Below are 27,372 nucleotides of genomic sequence, written 5' to 3'. Positions count from 1 at the left end.
GCCATTACCGCCATGTTTCTTAAAATGCTCCCACTTTACCCGTACATGGAACAAAAACTGAACTTTGTCCAAAAGTTTCAAATTGTTGATTTCATTTCTGTTGAAATGAATCAGATAAAATTGTGAAGTCAAACCAAAGCGAGAAATATTCCCGTTTGATTTTTTCTTCATTGGTATTACTTGGGATGGGGCAAAGCCAAGCAACACCTTAAGTTCGTTTTTGATCTCATCCACCGACAAGTCGTTGGAGAGACCTTTCAATACCGCCTTGAATGGCCGAGCATTCTTGGTCTCATACGTGTAGAAATTGTGTTTGTGGTTTTTCAAATAACCAACAAAAGTTTGGTGATCTTGTAAAGATTCCGTCAACAAGCGACATTCTCCTCTTCGACCAAGCTGGAACGAAACCTTCAAATTGCAAGTTTCCTTGCAATTCTTCAGTTGCGTTCGAAAGCTGGCCAAATCGGAGACGGAAGTCACAACAATTGGCGGAGCCTTTACTCGTTTCTCGACGGCAGAAGGCTCAGTACGAGGAGAAGGTTCCTTGTCATCAGTTTCGGATAAAACACCGAAACTGTTTGTCAATGGAATTGGAGGATTGACCTCACATTCAGAATCAGAATCAGACCTCAGAAGAGGCTGTTTTCTTTTTCTGTTTCCGTTAGCCGGTTTAGCGTTCAAACGCTTCACCGACGTAACGACCAAATCTTCAGAAGATTTGCGTTTACCTTTGTTTTGACGCATTTTGCAAGCAAAGTTCTCTTAAAAAGATGGCTTCGTTTGTAAAATACAACAAAATTTCAGGCGGGGTTAGTCTTGAAAAGACTGTTTAGAATTTTGGAAAATAACTCAGGTAGTCTTTAAAAAGACTGTGAATTTTGTTTTGAAATAACTCTGAGCTTAGGTAGTAAAAAATACCGCAGCTCTAGTGTCCGTTCACCACGAAGGTTCGCAAGACACTGATGGAATTTAAATAAATTTTGTTTGTCTTCGGTGATGAAATTGTAAGTTTAATGTAACTCAAAATCGTACTAATGCTAACTAATTTGTAAGAAGTATTCATTGCAAACCAAAATTACTTCGAAACTAGTAATTGTTTTAGAAAACTTGTAATCTGTTGTACTATTTTCCACAACTTTATCGTCTCCCAAAACTTGATAAAAGTATACGACAGTAGCGTCATTCTGCCGCGAAAGTTGAGAGCGAAAAGTGCTAGTGGAAGAAAAGAAAAACATGCACTGGTAAAACTAGCACCAACGAGCTTTCAGCGGAAAGTGGCGAGACAAGGGGAAATCCAGCGGAAAAGTGCTGCTGATACAAAAAAAAGTTTCCTCTTCTGACAACATATCCCTGCTCCGCACTTCAAGCTCGCTTTCAACAACAATAGCCAAACTGCGACGACGTTGGCGACAGATGTGTTCATTTCCTCGACATGATATCCACTCTTGTGGGACTTTTTCCTCCCAGTTTCTATGGTCCAATGTATTCATCGTTGGAGCGAGCGGTTGAAGAGTCTAGTGTGGTTTTCTGGATTAGTGGTGTAACCTTTTGGTCGATTCTTCCACGTACTTAAAGCTACTCGTATGCATATAGTGTGAACTTTTTTGAGTGGTTCTTGAGCAAGCATGAGCGCGTGATCTGAAGTTGCTCTTCAACTTTGTTTGACATTCTGTTTGAACCAATCTGATGGTGACGCCGAGTATTTCATGGAATTTATCAACTACCATGCATCTCCATATGTTTTCAAGGAAATGAATTCTTATCCAATTTTCGGCAGTTGTTACATAGTAAAGTTTTACAACTTCCGGTCTGTATAGAGTCTGTTCGGTTCTTCCTATTCAACGTGGAATTGTACTTCGAGCATGTCATACTGTTTTACTCGTTTCACTCGTCTTGTCTTGTAGATTGTACCGGAACAAAATTGTCGTCCTCAGGCACCTGTTGTTTACGATGAAGTGACGTATTTAATTGTGTCAGGAAAAAAAATTTTGCTTTCTGTAAAACAGGATTCCTTCAGCAAATATCGTCCAAATTTAAATGGGTCAAGGATAATTCTTCGTCAACTTAGACGAAATCGGAAAAAGAAGCCCCGACCCCTCTTCGATTTGCGTGAAATTTTACTCTAAGGAAAAATATTGGTCCCCGATCACGAATCCGAGGTCGATATCTCGTGACGGTGGGGCGGTACGACCGTCCAAAGGGTTAGTATCATGCAAAATTAGCTGAACTAATAAAAAAAAATCTTTCTAAAGCAAACGATTGAGTTTTAGGGGTTAAAAAATCAAAAAATTGCTCAAATGGTAAAAATTATCACTTTTTCAAAAAAACATATTTTTGTAAAATTCTGGTAACTCGTCAAAAGTACATACGAAGCCCCAATTTTTACACATCAAATTTTTTTGTCTGCTCTTCCACTTTGTACAACATTGGTACACACTAAAAAAATAACTTTGGAAAATTTGAAAAAAAACACACAAAATTTAAATTGATTTTTTTTGTTTTAAATGAAAACAATTACCCTTCTCAGTCAGTTAGTTCAGATTCAAAAAGTATAATAAATTTCCCCTAAAATGACAAATCTCACGATTTTTGACAGTTGAGTAACGGAAAATGGCAGCGATTTTAAAACTATTTTTTAACTTTATTTTGATGAAAAGTACAAAAAATGAAGCTCAGATTCGTGATCAGGGACAAAAATTACCCCTTAGAACAAAATTTCATGCAAATCGATGAGGGGTCGGGGCAACTGATGTATGAGTTGGCAGAGAATGATCCCAATGGTTCAAATTAAAACATAAATAACATCGTGGTAAATCTTTTTAAAGATCAACAAGACATCTATCGGGCAAAAAAAAATCAAAACTGTAAGGGACCATCCATAAACCACGTGGACACTTTAGAGCGGAGGGGAGGGGATCTGAGATTTCAAAAAATTGTACACGCTCCAATGATTTTTTTTTGTATGGAAGATTGTCCACAGGGGAGGAGGAAAGATTTTCAAAAAAGTGTCCACGTGGTTTATGGACGGTCCCTAATAAATAATAAAATGAGCACTTATATGACACATTACACGAAAAGAAGTTCCGTCTAAAAATTACCAATTTAAATTAGCTGCATTCAAATATTGTGGACATTTTGAATATTTTGAGTATTTTGAGTATTTTGAGTATTTTGTGTATTTTGAGTATTGCGAGTATTGTGAGTATTGTGAGTATTGTGAGTATTTTGAGTATTTGGAATATTTTGAATATTTAGAGTATTTTGAATATTTTGAATATTTTGAGTTTTTTTTTTTTAATATTTTGAGTATTTTGAGTATTTTGAATATTTTGAGTATTTTGAATATTTTGAGTATTTTGAGTATTGTGAGTATTTTGAGTATTTCGAGTATTTTGAATATTTTGAGTATTTTGAGTATTTTGAGTATTTTGAGTATTTTGAGTATTTTGAGTATTTTGAGTATTTTGAGTATTTTGAGTATTTTGAGTATTTTGAGTATTTTGAGTATTTTGAGTATTTTGAGCATTTTGAGTATTTTGAGTATTTTGAGTATTTTGAGTATTTTGAGTATTTTGAGTATTTTGAGTATTTTGAGTATTTTGAGTATTTTGAGTATTTTGAGTATTTTGAGTATTTTGAGTATTTTGAGTATTTTGAGTATTTTGAGTATTTTGAGTATTTTGAGTATTTTGAGTATTTTGAGTATTTTGAGTATTTTGAGTATTTTGAGTATTTTGAGTATTTTGAGTATTTTGAGTATTTTGAGTATTTTGAGTATATTGAGTATTTTGAGTATGTTGAGTATTTTGAGTATTTTGAGTATTTTGAGTATTTTGAGTATTTTGAGTATTTTAAGTATTTTGAGTATTTTGAGTATTTTGAGTATTTTGAGTATTTGGAGTATTTGGAGTATTTTGAGAATTTTGAGTATTTGGACTATTTTGAGTATTTTGAGTATTTTGAGTATTTTGAGTATTTTGAGTATTTTGAGTATTTTGAGTATTTTGAGTATTTTGAGTATTTTGAGTATTTTGAGTATTTTGAGTATTTTGAGTATTTTGAGTATTTTGAGTATTTTTAGTATTTTGAGTATTTTGAGTATTTTGAGTATTTTGAGTATTTTGAGTATTTTGAGTATTTTGAGTATTTTGAGTATTTTGAGTATTTTGAGTATTTTGAGTATTTTGAGTATTTTGAGTTTTTTGAGTATTTTGAGTATTTTGAGTATTTTGAGTATTTTGAGTATTTTGAGTATTTTGAGTATTTTGAGTATTTTGAGTATTTTGAGTATTTTGAGTATTTTAAGTATTTTGAGTATTTTGAGTATTTTGAGTATTTTCAATATTTTGAATATTTTAATTTTTTTTTTAATATTTTGAGTATTGTGAGTATTTTGAGTATTTTAAATATTTTCAGTATTTTGAATATTTTGAGTATTTTTTGAATATTTTGAGTATTTTTAATATTTTGAGTATTTTGAGTATTTTGAGTATTTTGAGTATTTTAAATATTGCGAGTATTGTGAGTATTGTGAGTATTTTGAGTATTTTGAGTATTTTGAGTATTTTGAGTATTTTGAGTGTTGTTTTGTTAGTATATTTAGTTGTTAGTTTTTTCAACTAAAAAAAAGATCAATATCAAATAAATTGAGACTTGATGGAACTTGTAGATCTTCTAGAACAACTCAAAAGAAAAGTTATCCGAACAAAAAAAAACTTTTATTCAAAGCAAATAGAAGGGATGCACACAGTTGCTCGCAATTAACTACTAGCAACTCTCGAAAACGTTTCCAAGTACAAAAACTTCATCCTTATCGAACAAGATTGGAAAATAATCTCCAGAACCAACAATATCGTGCTACCGGAATATGGAAAGGCACTTCAGCAGCAGCAGCAGCATCCCCAACAAACAAACTGGAGTAAGAAAAAACGAAACGACTGGAAAATAGAATTGTCCAATTCACTTTCATAATGCCTTCATCAGCATAATCAGCAAGCAATAGAACACACTGGTCCTCGTCCCGTTCGCTGGCCAGACACATAACTACAGAGCGCTCATATGTTTGAGTGCGATTATATGCTAGTGTTGGTGGTTTAGTGTGCGTGTGATAACGTTCGTTTCTTCTTTTTCATACCCCCACAAACACAAGTAAACATAGTCGGAGGCTGAGCTAAGGATCAACTTCCGAGTGCTAAGCCGGAATGAAAAGGTAGTCTTTCGCCAGCGGTCTTTGTTCAACGGAAAAGGAAAGTTTCACACGTACAGAAACACACACACGCGCAATCTTATACATGTGTTTGTTCGCGTCACTGGAAAAAGTTTCCTCCTGATTCGAAATGTTAGACATATTTAAGGGGCACTGCTTTTAGTCCGTCCTCCATCGTCGTCGTCGTCGTTATGGGTTAGGATTGGGCGCTACGGGATTACGCATCAAGTCAAGTTCCGACATTGAACGGAACACAGGCGTGCTGGTCCTTTTGCCGGATTTCACAACTTCTGTGGCGCAACTGGTACGAATGGGGATCGATACGGGAAGGCGTCTGCTTCTGCTGCTGGGACACAATTTAGGCACGTTCAGAATATGGATTTCTTCTCGTGATGAGATGGAGGGGTTGCGTACACTTTGGATTGAGGTAGTCTTTTGCACTCAGATTATGTCCCATTACGGGAGAATTAAGGGGGAAATAATAGGATCCCTCCTCCTTTTGGGTTAAAGTGGCAAAAACATACTCCGATGAAGTGAGAAAGTTAGGAAGTGAGGCTCGTATGGGTTTATTGTTATTGACTTTGGCTTTTTGTCAGTAATCAAAACGAATTTTCGACAAATTTGATTTCCTCAAGGTATACTTTGGCACACTTTTGTGTTATGCACACAAATATTAATCAGCTAAAAATAAGTTGAGTTTCTAAAAGTAGCTCAACACTGGCACCACCTGTGAATTACCCTCTATTGAAGGTAAACGAGTGCAATTCACATGCTCCACATTTTTGCTCACACTTACCGCAACAAATTGAAAACAAATTAGCCGGTAATCGGTTTCAATTAGTTCCACACAACACCCCCACCATCCAACATGGAATTTTCACTCTTTTTCTCACTTTTCAATGCGGATGCGCTTTTCCAGCCACAAACTCGCGTCCGGAATCTGTTTATTTGCCTGTTTTCCTCACCACTAAGTTGGAAAGTGATATGGGTTGGTAGAGGCCTATTTTTTAAATAGCAGAATGGAAAAGAATGTTGCTGAATATTGAATTGCCTGAATAAAATCACTTTAAATTATAGAAAAGCTAAAAACCCTGTTTATAAATATCAGGCAGTACAGGGTTACCGCAAATTGAACCGAACTTAGAGGTTGAAGGAGCGATGAGCAAGTGCAGTTCAGGGATGCGCTTTTTGGCAGCCAAGGATCTGACAAATTGCAATTTAAGGACCCTTTCTCTAGAAAGTGCCTCTTTAGACGAGTAGGGAAGGCATCATAGAAAAGGTTGGTTTTTTGTACCTTAAAAAAATTGGTGGTTTTATTATTATCAAATTGGAGCCTGGTAACAAAATTAGGATGGAAAACCCCAGAATAAAACATTCCACAAAACTATAAAAACCATTAAAAAATACTTTTGGAGCTTTTCAATGTTGAATCAAGTCAAAAGACAAACTATCATTTTTTTTCTTTCAAATAAATGTTATAAGTCTAACTACCGATACTTTTTAATATTTTTGTCTAATTTCAAAGAAAAACAGTCTGAATAAGAACACAGAATTTAAGAGCACTTAAAATCTTATAATTTAAAAAAAAGCAATGTTTACCTATGTTGTTGCACTTAATTCATTTTAACCAAAATCAATGCAATGCCAGATTTGTCTGGCAACCTGGCACCCCTGTTTAGGCCCTACTAAAATGTGGGTCTTAATTCCAAAACTTTCAAAGTTTTTTTTTTTTTCAATAGATCATAAAATTTTACAAATGTTTCATTTTTCAACATTGAAAATTGGATCATTAGTTGCTGAGATATTGGCTTTAGAAAATGTGGGAATGTTTGGATGATAAATTAAACCTTCTTTTTCTTTTATTTGTTGTACAGTCCAGACTCGATTATCCGAAGGCTTCAGAAAAATTTTACTTCGGATAATCGAATCAATAAAAAAGATTTTTTTTCTTTGTCTTATTTTCGATCGTCAAGCATAAGTACGGCCCCTCAACTACTCTAAAGTAATTAAGACTTTTCGAATCAAAGATGGTGGTCAAAATGGCGGTTACGAAATACTGAAAAAAATACATTTCTTGAGTTTTTAAAAAAATTGTCTTTCATATGTTAATAGTACCTTATAAAAAAACTCTGGATTTGTTCATTTTTAAGGCTATCAACCATTCAAATTTGACTAAAATGGGGTCACAGAACTCTAATTTGTCGTCAAACGTAAGAAAATAAAAAAAAAAAAACGAAATTATTTTTTATTCGTGATTCGATTATCCGAAGTCCCATACAAATATTCGGATAATCGGAATTCGGATAATCGAAACTTCGGATAATCGAGTCTAGACTGTATTTAGGCAACCAGAGGTTCAATCTTCAATATCTCGTAGGTAATTTTATAAGATATTTACCGATCCTTTTGAAAAAAAATGTCAGGAATGGACAATCTTGGACACAACATAAAAAACCAAAAACAAGAATTCTTTGATTAAAATTAAACTTCAAGTGGCTATACCTTGAAAACAGAGCACTTTATCATAAAACCTGTACGTTTCTTTTCAATTGTGAATTTGATTTTACATCAAACACAATATTAACAAACATATTTTTTTTCAAACAAACATTTTTTTTTTCAAAGATTCATAAATCTGTGGCAAAAATGTTTGTCAATATTTATCTATGTCTCGAATGTTGCGGGTTTTTGTCTCCTAAAACAAATCACAAATTTTTAAAAGTTATGGATTTTAGGTGATTTACTTTTAGTGACAAAAGTCAATTAGAAAATCGGCAACTTTTTCTCCGTATGCCTATTTTTAAATAGTCATCATCAATACCTACAACTTTGCCGAAAACAACAAATCGATCAGAAAATTTCTCCAATTGTTACAAAATTTCGAATACTTTGAGACCATTTTTGTAAGGACAGCTGCCAAAATTGCATGGAGTCTTGTATGGGTGAATCAATGACACAATATGGCTTCTTTGATCAAAGGGAAGGACTCCACAAAGTTTGAACCAAATCATAAAATATAGCAGCAATTCCATTTGAAAAGGGTAGAAAAAAAGTTCTCTGATCGGGCTCAAAATATTTCCTAAAGTTCCTTGTCTAGCCTGGGTCTCGTGGCGCAGGGGTAGCGGCTTCGGCTGCCGATCCCGATGATGCTATGAGACGCGGGTTCGATTCCCGCCTTATCCACTGAGCTTCTATCGGATGGTGAAGTAAAACGTCGGTCCCGGTTTCTCCTGTCTCGTCAGAGGCGCTGGAGCAGAAATCCCACGTTAGAGGAAGGCCATGCCCCGGGGGGCGTAGTGCCAATAGTTTCGTTTTTTTTCCTTGTCTAGCAAAAACCACATTTTTCAAAAAAATCATAACTTCACGCTATAGCGTCCAATTTCCCGTCCCGGAAAAAAAATCACTGAAAAAAAATGTGAAGCAACTAGGAATAGATCTTGCTTAATGAGTAGGCTTAGTAATTTTTCACGCTTCAAAATTGCAAATTTCACGGGGACCTCCATTTCAAAACACAAAATTTCACGCAAATTTCGCGGAACGTGAAAATGTTAAAATAACTCTGAAAATCTTATGTTTAAATCACAGAAACTACTTTTTATGCTTCATTATATATTATTCTGCAATAAACTAAAAAAAACTTCACTTAATTTGAACGTGACACAAAAACAAAATTCTCCTAATTTTCAAAAAAGTTTTCACCTGGTTTATGGATGAGCTCTTTATACTTTTTGAAACAAAATGTAGGGTATGCGTTTTCTCATTTACTGAACTGCTTTTTTTAATATTCGACTAGTAAAGATATAAAGTTTTCACTGATTTGCATTTTATTAAATTTCATATCGAAGCAAGATTAAACAAGATCAGCCAAAATGAGTAAAATTATTAGAATTTTCTGCGACAGTAAGCCCATTAAAAATATTTTTTTTTAGTTTTCATTTTACTTATCAAAAACTTAATTTAAAATCAATAGGCAAAAATAATATGATTTGTAACGAAATCGAAATGTTTAATTCAAAATGAAAATAGAAAACAAAAAAAAAGTATTTTTTATCTTTCACGGGAATTATCCACCCAAATAATCAAATATTGTTAAAATTAAACAGGACTCAGAAAGGGTTTTTGAAAGGTTATTTGAAAAATAAAAAAAGCTCTTCATTTTATTTTGAATAAAACAAAGCTGGATTATTCGAATTTCTATTGACACAATACCTTTCAAATAAAATAGCAGCAAAATGTGTATTATTAAATTTAGTTAGTTTCTAAAAAACTGAACAATTCTTCAAATGCTTCATATCAAGCTTTTCAATTGAAAAATAATAAAATTTACTAAAATAGTCTTTATGGATCGAATATTTATTATTTTGTTATTTAAAAAACATATTTCAGAAAATTTCACGAAGTTTAAGACGTACACGAAATTGTCAAAAATCACTAACCCTATATTAGTAGTTAAACCGCTTAACTTTGCAGTAATTATTGAAATTTGTTTTCATTCCTATTTGAGTTGAATAAATTATTTTGAGAAATATTGTTACAGTTTCACACAAACATACAATTTCATGGGATTTCGCGGAAAAAGCAAAATTTCACGGATTTCACGCTGTCCGCGAAATCGCGAAATTTCACTAACCCTATTAATGAGTATTAAATTATTACAATGGAGCACTTCCATTCGAGCAGTTTTTGCTTTTTTCTACAATGTATTTCTTATGGAGCGAACTGTCAAAAACTGCTCGACTGCGGGTGCTCCATAAGGTAAGCTTTTAACAGGTTCATGTCATTTTATCAAAACAATATTAACTCCTTACCTCCAAATTAAAATTGAGATTTTTTTACGTTTTTGTTTATCATGATCAAATGAAATGAAAATCGAATTTGTGCAAAAAGAATTAATTCAATTGGTTGAATGCCTACTACTGAAGAAATTTCAATTTGAAGTAAAAGAATTATGGAGCGCTGGTGCAACTTCAGGTTAGAGGGTTAAATGTGAAAAATAGAAGACTTTTTGTGAAATGATTTTAATTTATCGTATAATTTAAATCATGTTGCATACTAATACAAAAAAATCATTTTAAAATTACTTTCTATTGTTTGTTCTCAAAAAATGCAAAAAATATAATCAAAGCTTGCGTCAAATATTTGAAAACATTGGGTTGTTTGGAGTAAAACCAACACTAAAAGGCTTTACCATTTGTTCAAGAGCTGAAACCAGTATTGGTCATGAAAAACATAATTTCTGCATGTTTTTTTTCTCATTTCAATAAACTGGTCACAGAGGCAAGTTTAAAATTTCTCATCAAAAAATACAAGCTGTCAAGCTGTTAATTGATCTTGACACTTATTTAACCATTGATGTTGATGTCCTATACAATTTTGTTGCATAATATTAATTAAAACCAAGATCATAACAATTTTCTATTAATTTAAAATTTCCCGGTAATTCTCGGGATTTCCTGGGAAATTGGCTGAAAATTTCCCGTTTCCCGGGAAATTTGTAACCCCGGGAAATTGGACGCTCTACTTCACGCCATTTCAACCGATTTTAGTTGTCTTGGACGCAAATGATTGGTAATAAATAGTCTTTCTAAAAAAAATCCAGCCTAACATTTGATCGACATTTTCGGTGCGCCACGCGAAAAATCGAAAAATTAACGAAACTTTTTTTCTCTCTAAATCTGCGATAATTTAAAAATTTCAGCGATGACCTATACATGTTTGAGTACCAAAATTTTCCTAATTAAAAGACGCCACTTTTGGTACCTAAACATGTATAGGGCATCGCTTGAATTTTGAAGTTATCGCATTTTTTTGTGAAAAAAGTAGTTTTTTCCCGTTCTCATCATTTTATTGACTTTGCGCGCTGAAAATCCCGGTTTTTATTTTCAAAAAATCATATCTCGGAATTTTTGAGTATTTTACGTAAAATTTTCCTAGGAATCCGATGAAAATATTTTCAAACATTGGCCCTTTAACCGTCAAAACGCCAATTTAAGTTTTCATACGACTTTTCCAAATGTTTTTCGGTCCTCAAATTATTTTTCCTTGAAAGGCCAACTAACTCATTTCATCGAAGACAGCTAAAGTTGGTTGAAATGATGCGGAAGTATATTTAAAAAAAAAGTTGATTTTGCGAAAATTTAACGAAAATTGCCACTTTTGAATCCACGGGTCTAATCATTTTGTCCAAGGAACCCCCACAAAAAAATTTCAAATGGAATTTTTTTTTCAAATGGAATTGCTGATTAATTAATTTAAATTTCCGGTTTTGGGACAGAATTGCTCTTATGAATTTTTAAAATCTGGTTCCTCACCCATCTTGCTTAGTAGTTTTACAAAAAGTCAACAATTCTGATGCTAATCATTTCTGATTCTTGGTGGATTAAGTTAGTTTTTGTCAACAAATGACCAAAGTTGGCAATAAAAAGGTAACAGTTAAAAAGGTCTACTTGTGGGCTGAAAAGTACTCAGATTTTCTTATGTGTTTCCTTTTTCTTTCAACTTTTTAATATAATAACACTGACCTACAAGAAATGACAAAAATGACTGCGCTGGCTCAACTCGATGGGAAGCATAAAGTTTGTAGTCCCCAAAATCACGCGCATTTTGAATTTTTCAAAAATAGTTTGTCTGGTCCGAATGGTTTTTCTTCAAAATTAGTATGGAGAATTAGGGTGGTTCTTGGCTCTTGAATACAACCCAAAAATTGCATGCATTACGCACTAATTCTCCATACAAACTTTGGGTAGAAACCATTCGGTCCAGACAAACTATTTTTGAAAAATTCAAAATGCACGTAATTCTAGGGACCCCAAAATTCATGCTTCTTCTCGAGTTTAGTCTGCGCAGAAGTTTTGTTGGTCGGTTTAATTCCATACAATTTAACATCAATAAGTACTATTACTCGCTCCTAGAATTCTACATATAGTATTACAAAACCATTTGGTTGGCAAAATGATATCCACAGAATATGTTTTTATGTAGCTGCAGAAAAATCACAACATTTGGGATCAATATCCGTTGACATCGATAAATATTCGCTAAACGACGCAATAAATTCACCACGTCAAACCATTCCTTGCTCATCCAGGCATGCATCCTGCTCCCTTTCTCTATTCCCCGTCTCAATTCGTCAATTGGAGTCCATTTGAGCAATAATGGCAGGTCGTTTGCCAGCGCAATCACAGACCCATCAGAATCAATCTCGTCCATACTCTGGTAAAGCTCCACGGCTATAACTGCACAGAAGCCAGCACAAATCTAATCTTCCGTGAAGCGTGAAAACCCATAAAACCATCAATCAACACACTCGGAACAGAAATAACGATTCCACCACCCTGGGTGTACAGACAAACATGACTGGGTGAGAAGGGGGGAGGGAGAGGACTGCTGATGATGCTTACCTTTTGCCTTTTGAAGGCTCCTGGGGACTGGGACCTCCCGCAGACTGCTTCCTCTTCCGGTATGGTCCGTTTTCGTCGAGGATCTCTTCACTGGCTCACATAAACTATTATCATTCGAGAGTGCAGGGTTGCCAGACCAAACAATATTACATCATCAACCGAGGAGGGTGACGAGTAGGGCAGTGCTGCCAGACAAGCAGACAGACAGTCGACTTTTATATTACTACTATTTTTTTTCGATAGGACCCCTCGAAAGGACCGTTTTTTTTGCTCAAAGGACGACTCTCTGGTTATATTGCTCCATATAAACACTCACATAAATCACCACATCGGCTTCTCAATCGAGCGTGTACAGATTTTGTGCACTGATGGGACTCTTCTTTTCTTTTTTGCTTTTTTCAGGGCCCTCGGGTTATTTTGGACCAAAACACACAGACAGAAAAATAGCAGCACTCTATTTTTCACTTGCTTTATGGGCTGCGATAGCTTTTTCTCTCGATTTTTCCTCTTCGTCGTTTGGTTTGGGAAGCCGAATACAGATGGAGCTTCGACGGACCGAATCCATGATGATCGCCTCTGGAGACCTCGGATGAATGTCAGCAGTTTTTTTTCCTTCTTCAACTATCTCTTCTCCCGCTATGATAAATGAACTTGTAATCCTTGGGTAGTTGATTTTTCCTCCTCTCACTCACGAAATGCACACCTCAGGTTCACTTTCCAATCCAATTTGGGTCATCAATTTCGCTCCATTATTATTTTTTGATTTATATGCAATTCTATTTGCCTCTTCACCTTATCGCTGGCGGTCTTCTCTTCAATTGATATTCTCAAATCGAATTTTTCCCCTCTTTCTCAGCAGTGGGGATAAACTTTTCACTCTGGTTCTTCACGTCGTCGGTGCTTTTTCTGGATTTTGATAAAACTTCGCTTCGATGCACTTTTTCAATTTTAGATGACTTTTCCAAAGGATTTCATCGTCACGCTGAATTTGTTGGTGGTATATTCATGATTTTTCTTTCTTTATACACACTTTTAGACACAAAAACTACTTGCTTTACTAATTTGTTGAAGATCATGAAAAAGGATTTTCATGATGATGTGCTAACTTTTCATTTGTCAATTCAAACATGTTCAGACGTTGTTCAAGATAGCACAAATACGACTTTTTCCTCAAAACATTAACCTTTTTGAAAAGCTATAAATATGACTATTAATATGAAAAAAATGACTGATTTTTTCAAAAACAAAAAAAAACTAAATTACAGATAAATTATTGATTTTTGCTCAAAAATATTGTGCTGGTTTTCATTTGTTGAAATTTACCTAAATTTGATTCGATCCAGATGCTGTGAAAGTCTACTGTATATTTTAAAATTGAAAACAAGATATTACAAACATAAATGATCAACACAAATTTTTGAAAAAATTGGCTGAAAAAATTCTAAAAAATATCTAAAATATAATAAAAACAAAATATGCATATGAAAACTAAAGGAAATTTTCTGATAATTCTTTTTACAGGTTAAAAAAGACACAATTTTAAAAAAACTTTTCTTAAAATTTCTGTAAATAAAATTTCGATTTTAAATTTGATTCAACATTGTTAAAATACATTTAAAAAAAATAGCAAATCTCTACAAAGTTGGACAATTTTAACTTTTTTTTATTTTTTATATATTTTGATTTGGCTTAAACTTTGTGGGGGCCTTCCCTGTGACCGAAGAAGCTATTTTGTGCCATTGGTACACCCATACAAGTCTCCATACAATTTTGGAAGCTGTCCATACAAAATTGGTACGTAAATATTCAAACAGCTGTAACTTTTGAGTGAATTTTCGGCAAAGTTGTAGGTATTGTTGAGGACTATTGAGAAAAAATAGGTGGGTAATTCTCTACCAACTCACACGAAATCGGGAAAAGTTGCCCCGACCCCTCTTCGATTTGCGCGAAACTTTGTCCTAAGGGGTAACTTTTGTCCCTGATCACGAATCCGAGGTCCGTTTTTCGATATCTCGTGACGGAGGGGCGGTACGACCCCTTCCATTTTTTAACATGCGTAAAAAGAGGTGTTTTTCAATAATTTGCAGCCTGAAACGGTGATGAGATAGAAATTTGGTGTCAAAGGGACTTTTATGTAAAATTAGACGCCCGATTTGATGGCGTACTCAGAATTCCGAAAAAACGTATTTTTCATCGAAAAAAACACTAAAAAAGATTTAAAAATTCTCCCATTTTCCGTTACTCGACTGTAAAAAAATTTGGAACATGTCATTTTATGGGAAATTTAATGTACTTTTCGAATCTACATTGACCCAGAAGGGTCATTTTTTCATTTAGAACAAAATTTTTCATTTTAAAATTTCGTGTTTTTTCTAACTTTGCAGGGTTATTTTTTAGAGTGTAACAATGTTCTACAAAGTTGTAGAGCAGACAATTACAAAAATTTTGGTATACAGACATAAGGGGTTTGCTTATAAACATCACGAGTTATCGCGATTTTACGAAAAAAAGTTTTGAAAAAGTTACTTTTTGCGTTTCTCTTTGTTTCGTCGTCCGTGTCTGTCGCGGGTGACCATGAACGGCCATGATCGATGACGACCAACTTTTTCAAAACTTTTTTTTCGTAAAATCGCGATAACTCGTGATGTTTATAAGCAAACCCCTTATGTCTATATACCAAAATTTTTGTTATTGTCTGCTCTACAGCTTTGTAGAACATTGTTACACTCTAAAAAATAACCCTGCAAAGTTAGAAAAAACACGAAATTTTAAAATGAAAAATTTTGTTCTAAATGAAAAAATGACCCTTCTGGGTCAATGTAGATTCGAAAAGTACATTAAATTTCCCATAAAATGACATGTTCCAAACATTTTTACAGTCGAGTAACGGAAAATGGGAGAATTTTTAAAACTTTTTTAGTGTTTTTTTCGATGAAAAATACGTTTTTTCGGAATTCTGAGTACGCCATCAAATCGGGCGTCTAATTTTACACAAAAGTCCTTTTGACTCCAAATTTCTATCTCATCAACGTTTCAGGATGCAAATTATTGGAAAACACCTCTTTTTTCGCATGTTCAAAAATGGAAGGGGTCGTACCGCCCCTCCGTCACGAGATATCGAAAAACGGACCTCGGATTCGTGATCAGGGACAAAAGTTACCCCTTAGGACAAAGTTTCACGCAAATCGAAGAGGGGTCGGGGCAACTGCTGTGTGAGTTGGCGGAGAATTACCCAGGTACACGGAAAAAATTACGATTTTTTTTATTTACTTTTCATTACAAAAACTCAATTTCCCAAAATACGTGTTTTTTTATTTTCGACATTTTTTGATATGTTTTAAGGGACAAAAGCCACTTTTGAGACATTTTTTTAAATAGTGATTCTTGAAAAAAAAAATCTAAATTTTATGACATAAAAATTTTACCAGATTTTTTTATGTAAAATTGAATTGGCAATCGAAAAATACTTTACAGATTTTTTGAGTAGCTCAGAAAATTTGCTATAAAATTGTCTTAAAGACTTTGAAGATTGGACCTCTGGTTCCTGAGATACAGCGGCTTAACGAAAAAGAAACAGGAAAACTGAAATTTTTTAAGTCTCACCCATGCAACCCACAATTTTCTAATGTCGATATCTCAGCAACAAATGGTCTGATTTTCAATTTTAATATGAAACATTCGTGAAATTTTCCGATCTTTTCGAAAAAATATTTTTGAATTTTTTAATGTTTGCCCTTTTAAAATGAGCAAAAATGTAAAAAATATAAAAATTGAAATTACAAGCGATGATATTAACTTAGAATGAAAAAAAGGGTTTCAACATGCATTTTACATCTGCCCAAATGTTCTGTAATCATAAGATTTCAAATTATGGTATACATACGCTTATTTACTTAAAATTAAATTTTATCAGCTCTTAATAAGAATTGCCAAAAAATATGGAAATAATGTACAAATTCCTATTAAAACTTATTTCAAACTCTCACAGAAATCATGACAATTTAAGAAAATTTAATTACAGTCATGCCCCGGTTTTGCACGCCTCGGTTTTGCACTGCCCCAGTTTTGATTCGTTCAGCTGCCTCGGTTAAGCACGGTCCAGTGCTTAACTGAAGCACTGAGCTTATGGGGTTTTGGCTATATGGGAGACATTGGCTTTAATCGTATAAAAAATCATACAAACATAAAAAAATTATATTGTTTTGAAATCGGAATGATGTCAGCTATCCATTAAAATTATAGTTTCATGAAAATTTTCCCAAAATTACTTTTTTTCCTGTATTTTAAATGAAACATATTTTTGAAAACACTCAAAATTTTCACAAAACCAAGTTTTTTCGAAAAAATACTCAAAATTTCAGTGTTTACAAAATGGGTATCAAACGATCGGAATTTTTTCAAACATTTCGAATGCGATAACAACATTTTTTGAAAACACCCAAAATTTTCATAAAACTACGTTTTTCGAAAAAAAAACTTAACATTTCTGTTTTTAACAATATGGGTATCAAACGATCAGGATTTTTCATACATTTCGAATGTAATAACAATATTTTTTGAAAATACTCAAAATTTTTACAAAACTACGTATTTTCGAAAAAATACTCTAAATTTCAGTGTTTACAATATGGGTATCAAATAATTGAGATTTTTCATACATTTGGAATAAAATAACATTTTCTGAAAATACTAAAAAAAAATTAGGTATTTTTTCAAAAATACGTAGTATGGTGAAAATTTGGAGTATTTTCAAAAGTTTGCGTTATAACTTTTGAAATGTGTGAAAAAATCCCGATCATTTGAAACCTATATTGTAAAAACTGTATTTTTGAGTATTTTTTTCGTAGTTTCAAAAATGTTGTTATCGCATTCGAAATGTATGAAAAATCCCTATCATATTTTGATACCCAAATTTTAAAAATGGAAATGTTTTTTTTTTGAGAATTTTTAAAATATGTTGTTATTTCATTCGAAATGTATGAAAAAATCCCGATCGTTTGATATCCATATTGTAAACACAGAAATTTGGAGTATTTTTTAAAAAAAACGTAGTTTTGTGAAAATGATGAATATTCTCAAAAAAGTTTGTTATTACAATCTAAATGCATAAAAAAAATCTCAATTGCTATACCCATATTGTAAAAACTGAAATTTTGAGTATTTTTTTTTTCGAACATACGTAGTTTTGTGAAAATTTTGAGCATTTAAAAATAATGATTTATAATTCGAAATGTATGAAAAAAAAAATCTGATAATTTGATACCCATATTGCAATAACAATATACTTTTTTAGCTGACATCATCCCGATTCCAAAACACTAATTTTTTTAGGTTTGCATGATTTTTCATACGACTATAGCCAATGTCACCTGTATAGCCAAAATCCCATAAGCTCAGTGCTTCAGTTATGCACGCTTCGGTTTAGCATCCCCCATATGCGGTGCAAAACCGAGGCACGACTGTATTCCTAATGAGTAACATTTTCGTAATAACTGTTATCTTTCATTGCACTGTTTCTAAATATGCTTTAAAACTTCTTCTTGAAATGCTTTTGAAATTTCTCTGTCAAACTATTTTTTTTTTCATATAATTAGAAAATAAAAATAGATCGCAAGCTGACTTTTAAGCCAGATTTTGGATAAAGAATATTGAAAAGTGTCGAAAAAAATCGGTTTATTTTTGTAATTTTAGCAATACACATTTTAAAATCAAACATTCAACACCTGTACTGCCCATGATCGCATAAATGTCCCATATGCATTTTCGTCTTTTATGAGTTGATAATGCAGTTTTGATCAGAATCGTGTGATCTTTCAGAAAAGTGTAATGGTTTAAAAAATGCTGTTATAAATAAAAGTTACAAAAAAGTACCGTGGGTTCTTGTTCGTCCTAAGTGTCCCCAATCGCCCCAGTTAGTAGTTTATCACTCTTATTTATGATCCTCTTGCTATACAGTATGTAAACGAGACAAGTTATACGAAAAAAAAATCAAACCATTCACATTAACGACCCCCGGGTCTTTTGTGGTCTCTATTGCAAGTTTCTGCTCGAACCTAGGAGTCCGAAGGCTTGAATGGGGAGAGCACCCAAATCTCTTTTTACTCCAAGGAACCTTCCACCCCAGTGTTTGAACTGACGACCTTTGGATTGCGAGTCCAACCGCCGCCAGCGATTCCACCGGAGTAGGCTTGGTTTGGTGTGTTGTTTGTACTTATGGCATGGAGACGACTCCTACACCTGGAATGACTTGACGGCCTAACAACCAAGGCCGGGACCGACATTTTACTACCTCATCCGATGGAAGGTTGCAGTTATAAATAATGATTTCGAGATAGAAAATAATTGGTGGGACAATTATGCGTAGAACTGTAACGATAGGACAAACAGCCTTGGTGTTGTTTTTGATGAGTTTCCAAGCAAAGTAGTAAATATTTGAAAAAAAAAATCCGTTCTATCGTACATTAGAAAAAGTTCAGAAAATTTACCCATGTTAAGGTTCATAAACCTCGCGTAATTCGACAGTAACATGACATAAGGCATCCAAACGACAAAGAAACAACTTCAGGTTTTCTCTAGCTCGGTTCTTTTTACTGCTGCTCTCAAGTCACAATATTAAATCGCATTCTCATCCGGGATGATCCCATCTGGCTGTAATTTAAATATTATACGCCTAGATTGACGCTTCAAATTTCCTCTGCCCTAGCTGAGTGAGAGATAACTTGAGGAAAAATTGGCATTTTTTCTGAGCAAAAAAAATCACAAAAGAATAAAGGGAGGTTTTTTTGCCACCCACCCATAATAGAATCGATTTTTGGATTTCACTTCTTGCGTCTTGAGTTTGTCACAAAAATCCTTAATCTCGCTGATGAAAAACTATAAAATGACCCCTTAATGGGGCCTGACCGAGCCACGTAGCCTAGTGGTAACGCTTCCGCCTCGTAAGCGGTAGATCGGGGATCAAATCCCGGCTCGGACCAACACAACTGGTGATCTTTTTCCCTTCTGGATTCGATTGCTTAGTAAAGGGAAGGTAGTGTATCGTCACAAACTGGACCTTATCACGACACCTTAGGGAGGCGACCTATGGAATGTTATCATTAACCTTACCATGTTAACATTAAGTTGAGAAAGAAACTGCCACTGAATCCGCTTTGTAAATGCCGGCCCCGATACTCTTCAAGGGTGTTCCCCTCAGGAACTGGGAAAGATTTACTTAATGGGGCCTCATTTAAGTGCCCGTAAAATGGTTAGAGGGCACTCGTTTCAAAGTGCACTTTTTTATTTCGTTTTTTTTTTGACAATGAAGATTTTTTATTGCGTTGATGAGGTAAGTTTCCTGAATTGGCGGAATTATTTTTACTCGAGAGAATTATTGCCTCAATCAGCTGCGTTTGCAAAATTGTTCCATTTTATGGTCATTGAACCCAAGCGTATAAAAGTGCCGAGCTACAACAAGGACATGCGTTGGAATCGTGCCAGATAGTTAAAGTTTTACTTGGTAAGTGAGGCTGTGTTTTATGCTGAAATCATAGGATTACTGTTAAAGGTTGCATTGCAATTCAGAGATCTTGGGAATGTAATATAAAGAATTAATTTCTGGCAATTCATCAAGCATTTCATGAACAACAAGATAATATCAGAACAAACCATGGAAAACAGAACAATCTAAAAAAACCCATCTTGTCCAAATTACTGTCCTAATGAACTTTCTCTTGGCACCTTGGCACTTTGCTCTCGTGCCCTCAGTTTCCCGTGAGCAAAGCTCCCGATGCACTCGAGCTTCTGCCCCACTTTGGCTCACCAACAAATTAAAAATTCAATTTGGCTCGACGACGGCAGAGCACTGGTGCTGCAAGACTGCAAGATTTCCAGCTGCTCAGTGAGTGCCAGCAAGTCTAGGCCGGCTGTGGGGAGTCGTGTTTTGCGCCGCCTCTCGGTCATGAATATGGAAGCGAGCAATAATACAAAAACGTATTAAAATATTAATCAATTGCTGGTGGTGGACGCGTCCTCCTCACGCCCACTTTGGCATGACAAGCCCCACGGAGAGTTGAGGAAACTTCTGGGATTCCAACTGCTGCATAACTCAATCTTGGAGCAGAGTTGGGTACTTGTTTTGTTTTGTGATTAATTTGGTATGCTTTTATTTTGGTTAATGATTTTTTTTATTTGAGCGACGTCTTATAATTGGTTCTAGCTTTTCAAAATGTTTTTTATCAGAACTGAATATATGGGCAAGCAACAAAAAGCCAAATGACCATAATGGTGCCCAGAATATGGAACTCTTTTTAAAACCTCGCTCCTTAAGGTGATTATTGTTTGCTGAGCTATTTTAGGACTCTGGGTCAAATATGAGCAAAATCGGTTTACATTTACCCTGTGATACTCGATGGTGATGTTTGTATGGGAAAATCGAAAAAATGTATGAAAAACCCAATTTTCTAACGGTTTTGTCTACAAGGTGTGCTAATTCCATACGAATATTAGATTCTCATTGGAAATGTGATTCTCTACAACTTTGTAGAAAATTAAATTTCCGTAAAACTCGATCCTGAAAAGTTATAAGCGATTAACAACAGTTATTTTTGTATGAACAACATGTTTTTACCAACTTCAGGGTTGGGTATCAATGGATTAATCTTAACCAATTTCGCCCAAAATTGGCACTAATGTTTGAGGTTGTATAGCTGCAATTGAGCAATTCTCCACCAAAACCGGAAATGGATTTCATTTGTATTTTTTTATTTGGCTCAAACTTTGATAAGGCCTTCCCTATGACCAAATAAGCTATTTTGCGTCATTGGTTCACCCATACAAGTGACCATTTCTAAAAATATGTTTTTTTTTGGGTTCAGAAAATTCGCTATAAAGTTGTCTAAGAGACATTGAAGATTGGACCTCGGGTTGCTGAGATAGAGCCGCTTTCAGAAAAAGAAACACGAAAATTGATTTTTTCTAAATCTCACCAAAATAACCCACCATTTCCTAATGACGATATCTCAGCAACTAATGGTCCGATTTTCAATGTTAATACATGAAACATTCGTATTTTTTTTAAATCAAGACTAGCATTTCAAAAAGGCGTAATATTCAATGTTTGGCCCTTTAAAAATGTTAGTCTTGATTTAAAAAAATTAAAAAAAAAATTTCAAAAAGATTGGAAAATTTCACAAATGTTTCATGTATTAACATTGAAAATCGGACCATTAGTTGCTGAGATATCGTCATTAGAAAATGGTGGGTTGTTTTGGTGAGATTTAGAAAACTTCAATTTTCGTGTTTCTTTTTCTTAAAGCGGCTCTATCTCAGCAACCCGAGGTCCAATCTTCAATGTCTCTTAGACAATTTTATAGCAAATTTTCTGAACTTTTCAAACAAATATTTTTTGAAATAGTCGCTCATGGTCACTATTTTTAAAAATCTAAAAACTGCAAATATTTCGCAAAAATCGAACTTTCGGTGGCTATATCTTGAAAACGGAGCCCTTTATCAAAAAATCTGTAGAGTACTTTTCGATTGCAAATTCAATTTTGCATTAAAAAATAATGTCAATTTTTTTCCAAAAATCACTATTTTTTCAAAAATTCATAACTCAGCGGCAGATTTTTTGACCATGTTTCTCTATGGCTTAAAAGTTGCGGATTTTTGTCCCCTAAAACATATAAAAAATACGTATTAAGGGAAATTGAGTTTTAGTAAAAAAAAGTTGATTAAAAAATCTGCAAAAAAAAATTTCCGTGTACCTATTTTTTCTCAAAAGTCAACACCTACAACTTTGCCCAAGACACCAAATTGATCAGAAAATTCACTCAAAAGTTACAGTTGTTTGAATATTTACCATTTTTGTATGGACAGCAGCCAAAATTGTATGGAGACTTGTATGGGTGAACCAATGACACAAAATAGCTTAATTGGTCATAGGAGTGGCCCCCACAAAGTTTAAATCAAATCAAAAAATACAAAAAATAAAAATGGTTGATATCGGCCGATTTCGTAGAGAGTTGCTCATTTGTACTACCTGAACATTTATTCATAATTTCTAAAACTACCCATCAACGCATAACTGCCTCATGTGAAATCATGTAATTATTGTATTATTCGAACTAAATTAGACCGTTGCAAATATTTATCAATGTTTATGTCGCCCCCCCCCCCCCTCTCCCCTTCAAAATCGGCCTGAATAAATGAGGGGGGAAGGGGCAAAAAAAACGTAAAACTTCAAAATTTTTATGAAAATAAAGGTTAAATCAACTGAAAACAAATTAAAAATCATTTTCATGCGTTTATAATCATATTTAGCATGTTCAAACTCCTTTGAAAACATTTTAAATTTCCATGAAATACCAAAGTACAGTCTGACAAATTTTTTTTTCGCCAAAAAAAAATTCCATTAATACATCGTTATTTTGAAGAATCATGATTGGAAAGCAACTGGACGCGTGTAAAATGCATTTTAAAACCCTTTTTCCATCCAAATGTTGAAACCTAGGCTTGTAATTTCAATTTTTATATTTTTTTGCTCCCCCCCCCCTCGACATTGGTCAGAACCGAGGGACATAAACTTCAGAAAATATCTGTAGTGGCCTTACATATTTTATTATTTACCTATTTTCAAAAACCGTCAAATTTGTAAAAAAAAACTACAAAAATAAATCCTAGTGCAAACCTTATTGTATACCAAGGGTGGTGGAATAGAAACTTCAAACGCAATTTTCTCAATAATTGCTTAATTTTGCTCGTGAAACAGATAAGCGTTTCTGGACAGTAAGACTCTAATAAAATTTGACCTACAATATTAAAGTAGGGTGACCACTGAAGTCGTGAAATCTTTAAAGTCGGGAATTTGTTATTTTTTGGTACAAAGTCAAGAAAATTGCAAAAATTCATGCATACTTGATTGAACAGTATTTTATAGCTTTTAAATAATTATGAAACAATATTCTTTAACTTCGTCATGAGCATGATATTAAAATGTTCATACTCAAAGATTCCTTTCAACATTTCAATCTACTTGAGAATAAACCAATATTTGAGACATTGGCCCTTAGGAATCCCATAAAAAAATCATTTAAAATGTGTTGAAAACATGTGAATAGTGCTTAATTTTTATTTCATCAGAATGCTGGTGCAAATTTTATTTAAAGTTTTTGTGGCCCCTTTCTAAGTTGGCCCGAAAAATCAGGGGGCAATAACAATATTTTTCCAAAAAACTTCAAAATTTCAATGCGTTTAGAATCATTTTTCGCAATTTTGGGTTCATTAACAACATTTTGAATTTTTGAAAATATTCGATTATCGCAAAAAAGATTGTTTTCGCTATTTTTTTTATTTTCCTCAAACCTTAATTTTTTTCTTAAACTTTTTGCATTTAAATGTTGAAAACTATTTCAATTTTTATTTTTTTTGTCCCCCGAGCCGAGAGACAAAAACTTTGAAAAATATTTGCATTGGCTTAACTACAAAATAAAATCCTATTATTTTTGTTTTGATTAAAGATCCATGGGGTTTTCAAATTTGTTTAGGCTGTTATTCAAATGTTTAAGAATATGTCTTAGCGAAATCATTGCATTTAATGAGATTTACAGTATGAAATTTTATTAAACTAGATTTTACATTGAATAAGAACGCACCATTTAACAACCAAAAAATTAATTATTTTAAGCATTTTTAGATAAAAATTCCAATTATATTACGGCCGTTGCAAATATTTTTTGAAATTTATGTCCATTGACTCTGGCCAAAGTCGATGTGGGGGGCAAACAAAAAAAAATATAAAAATTTAAATTACCTACAAGCCAAGGTTTTAACATTTCAAACAAAAAAAAATGTTTCAAAATGCATTTTACACCTGCCCATATATTTTGCAATCTTAAGTTTTCAAAATATCAAAACATTGGCGAACTATTTTTTTGTCGAGAAAAAAATAAACTATTTGCGAACGGAATTTCACAAAAAATAAAATATTGTTGATCGATTTGCATCAAATATGCAAAATATTATTTTGAACGCAGGAAAATGCATTTCAAATTATTTTCAGTTCATTAGACTTCTTTTTCCATTAGAATTTTGAAGTGTTTTGAAAAAAAAATTGTTTTTCCTCCCTTATTTTTCGGATCAATTTAGAAGGGGGCGACATAAATTTAAAAAAATATTTGCAACGGTCTAATTTTATTATAACTTTTTGCATTACTTTTTTATATTTTCCAGTAAAAAGTTCAAGGAACAGAAACCTGCCCATTTTTTAAGTGAGCCTTGAAATTTTATGTAATTATTGTTGAAAAGCTTAATATAGTAAAAGTTTTCTGGTTGAATCAAAATTGTGATAGTTTTGAAGTAATTTGAATTGGTAATGGTTTGATTTTATTAAATTTATTCATAAATATTGCATACTTTTTTATAGTTTGTACTTCGAATTCTAAATGCCTTTTATTTGAAATTCTGGAACCGTTTGGAAAAAGTTGGGAATTAAAAACAAGGGATTTCACTGGCCACTCTGGAAGTTAAAGGGCATACCAGAGAATTATGTCTAGACACTTTTTTTGTATTTTCATGCAAAATATTGGAACATAAAAAAAATAAACTGTTAGTCATAAGGAAGCAAGATGTTGTGGTCACACAAAGAAATTTTTTCGTGGTGCATTGGCTTATAATGACAGAAAAAGTTCTTCTTAGGAGTTCAACTGTGCTGATGTAATCATGGCCTTTGAATCTTCGTGAGATTAATTTTCTCCACTTGATCCTTCTATTAAACTAGTGCACTCCAAAACCATGACCTCCTCTTCGAAAAATTTTCCCCACTCCGTTCAACTTTTCAATCACAAATCGATAATCTCAACCAAAAAAAAACGGTGATGTTTGCTTCTTCACCGCCCACCCCGTCCATTCTCTGCCTTTTCCTCCCCTAAACAACAGAGAACATCACTCTCGTGCCTGCTGCTGATACTGATGCTGCTACACAGAACATGACTGTTACTCCCCGACAGCACACAGGCTCCTGTTGCTGACAACAGGCTACATAATACACAACACAACTCCACTCTCCACTCTCTTCTTCTCCGTTTGGCGATTACTTTCCCGTGTAATTCTTCTACTTGTTACTTGCTACTATCTGTGTGCTTTGAGTATTTTCTTCTTGTACTGAGTTTGCTGAACAACAATGACCGCAAACTGACTCGAAGCATGATGACTCCCTTCAAGGATGCATTGTTTGGAACGAATCCTTCGAACAAACATGAAATCACTTTTTTATGTTTGAGAAACTTTAGTGAAATTCACACAAATCCATGGTCTTGATGATGGGATTCGGACGAGACGTCCGACGTCGTCGACAGTGAGAAGGATGAGAATCACCTCACCTCATCCCTCACCACCTGGAGTCTGGTCTCCGCTCATCTCACTTGGAGCGCGCTGCACCAGTTTCTGCTGGCATCGAGGGCCACCAGGACTTCTTCTCCGATGGTTCTGCTCCGGGTTTCAACAGATGATTATATTTCAATTAACGTCGACGACTGACCCAGCATCTATTGGGAACACTTTTGAGCTTTTATTAATGATTTTCACGCACAAATGCACAATTTCGTTTTTCCAGCTCCGTCCCTGGCCGCAGAATCCCCGGGACTTTTCCTTCTTCTCTGCGGATTGCCGAATTGTGTGTATCCGAGACCAGCAACATTCCAGCATCAACTAATCAAAAATTCCGAAGTCAAATCACTCCACCGCGCGTTCGCCATCTCGCATTCAGCGTTCGTGTGAACGATTTTCCTCAACTTTTCCCACCACGAAAAAACCACGGAAAATTTGCACACTTTTCCCGACTGTGGCTAGAAAAAAGCCTCCAAAACTTTTTCCAGCCACTTTGGTCCAACGGTTCTAGCCGCCCCCAGGCAGCCCAAAATAACTCCAAACTTCGTTCCGTACCGTCGAATCCTGATGAATACTTCGAGAACTTCCTCTTCATCTGCTTCGGTCACTTTTCCACCTTCACACTGTTCCCTCCAAACCTACAATTCCTGTGCCACAATTCGTTCTCCACTTGACCATTGTGTGTTCGTCGTCCTGGCCCGGTTGTTCCTCTAATTAAAAACTGTTTTTCTTTCCTTTCTCCTTTCTCGTCGTCACGTCCTATCTTCTAACCAACTAACCAACCAACCAGCAGAAACATCGTCGTCGTCATTGGCATGCCGATGATGATGGCAGCCTTCCACCCACACTACTCGTTAATGGCGAGATTCGCTCGTGCTCAGTCCACTCTCTCACACAGCTGGGTCGTTTTCTCTCTGCCGCCTGCGAGTTCACATCTCACTCACGCACGCAGCGATCTCCCGACAAAAAGCACACGCACATTAGGGTGGTTTCAACAAGGAAATAAAAAATTCAACAAACGATTGCAAAACAAATGGAGAAGTATGGTATTTTAAGTTTAAAAAAATGTCTTAATCACCATGCGTCTCCATTTAATAGATGGCTTGAGAAAAATCTTGAATGAACTATACCTTTTGCATCATTATTTATAAAAATATACGTAAATAAATTTATAATCTTCCTAGAAAAGGTTTAAAAAGTTTAAATAAGGATTCCCAAAAATCAAGGAGCAAACAAAAAATCAATTGAAAAAAAAACTTCAATACAAAACGTTTCAAGTGGTTATGTAACAGACATGACCAATACGACAAAGCACGTTTTTCCGATAACTTTAAGATAAGAAAAAAGGCAGGTCTGATATTTTGCACAACGAAAGAAGGGCGCATTCTCGAAATTAGGTGGGGT

The 27,372-nt window shown here is 34.2% G+C and overlaps 1 protein-coding gene across 1 annotated transcript in view; it reads right to left on the bottom strand.

Moving 5' to 3' along the window:
- The window catches only part of LOC120417400 (uncharacterized), a 117,588-nt gene extending 90,761 nt beyond the window's left edge, over positions 1-26,827 (bottom strand). The window contains exons 1-2 of the mRNA XM_039579436.2: positions 26,524-26,827; positions 12,607-13,663 (exon numbers count right to left, since the gene is read on the bottom strand). The gene's annotated coding sequence lies outside the window, so the exon portion shown is untranslated. The remainder of the gene's footprint in view (positions 1-12,606; positions 13,664-26,523) is intronic.
- Positions 26,828-27,372: the final 545 nt, after the last annotated feature.

The sequence above is a fragment of the Culex pipiens genome, chromosome 3 (assembly GCF_016801865.2).
Source record: "Culex pipiens pallens isolate TS chromosome 3, TS_CPP_V2, whole genome shotgun sequence".
In the NCBI taxonomy this organism is placed as follows: Eukaryota; Metazoa; Arthropoda; class Insecta; order Diptera; family Culicidae; genus Culex; species Culex pipiens.
The sequence above is the reverse complement of the archived record's forward strand: the minus strand, read 5'-3'. Positions and strand labels throughout refer to the sequence as shown.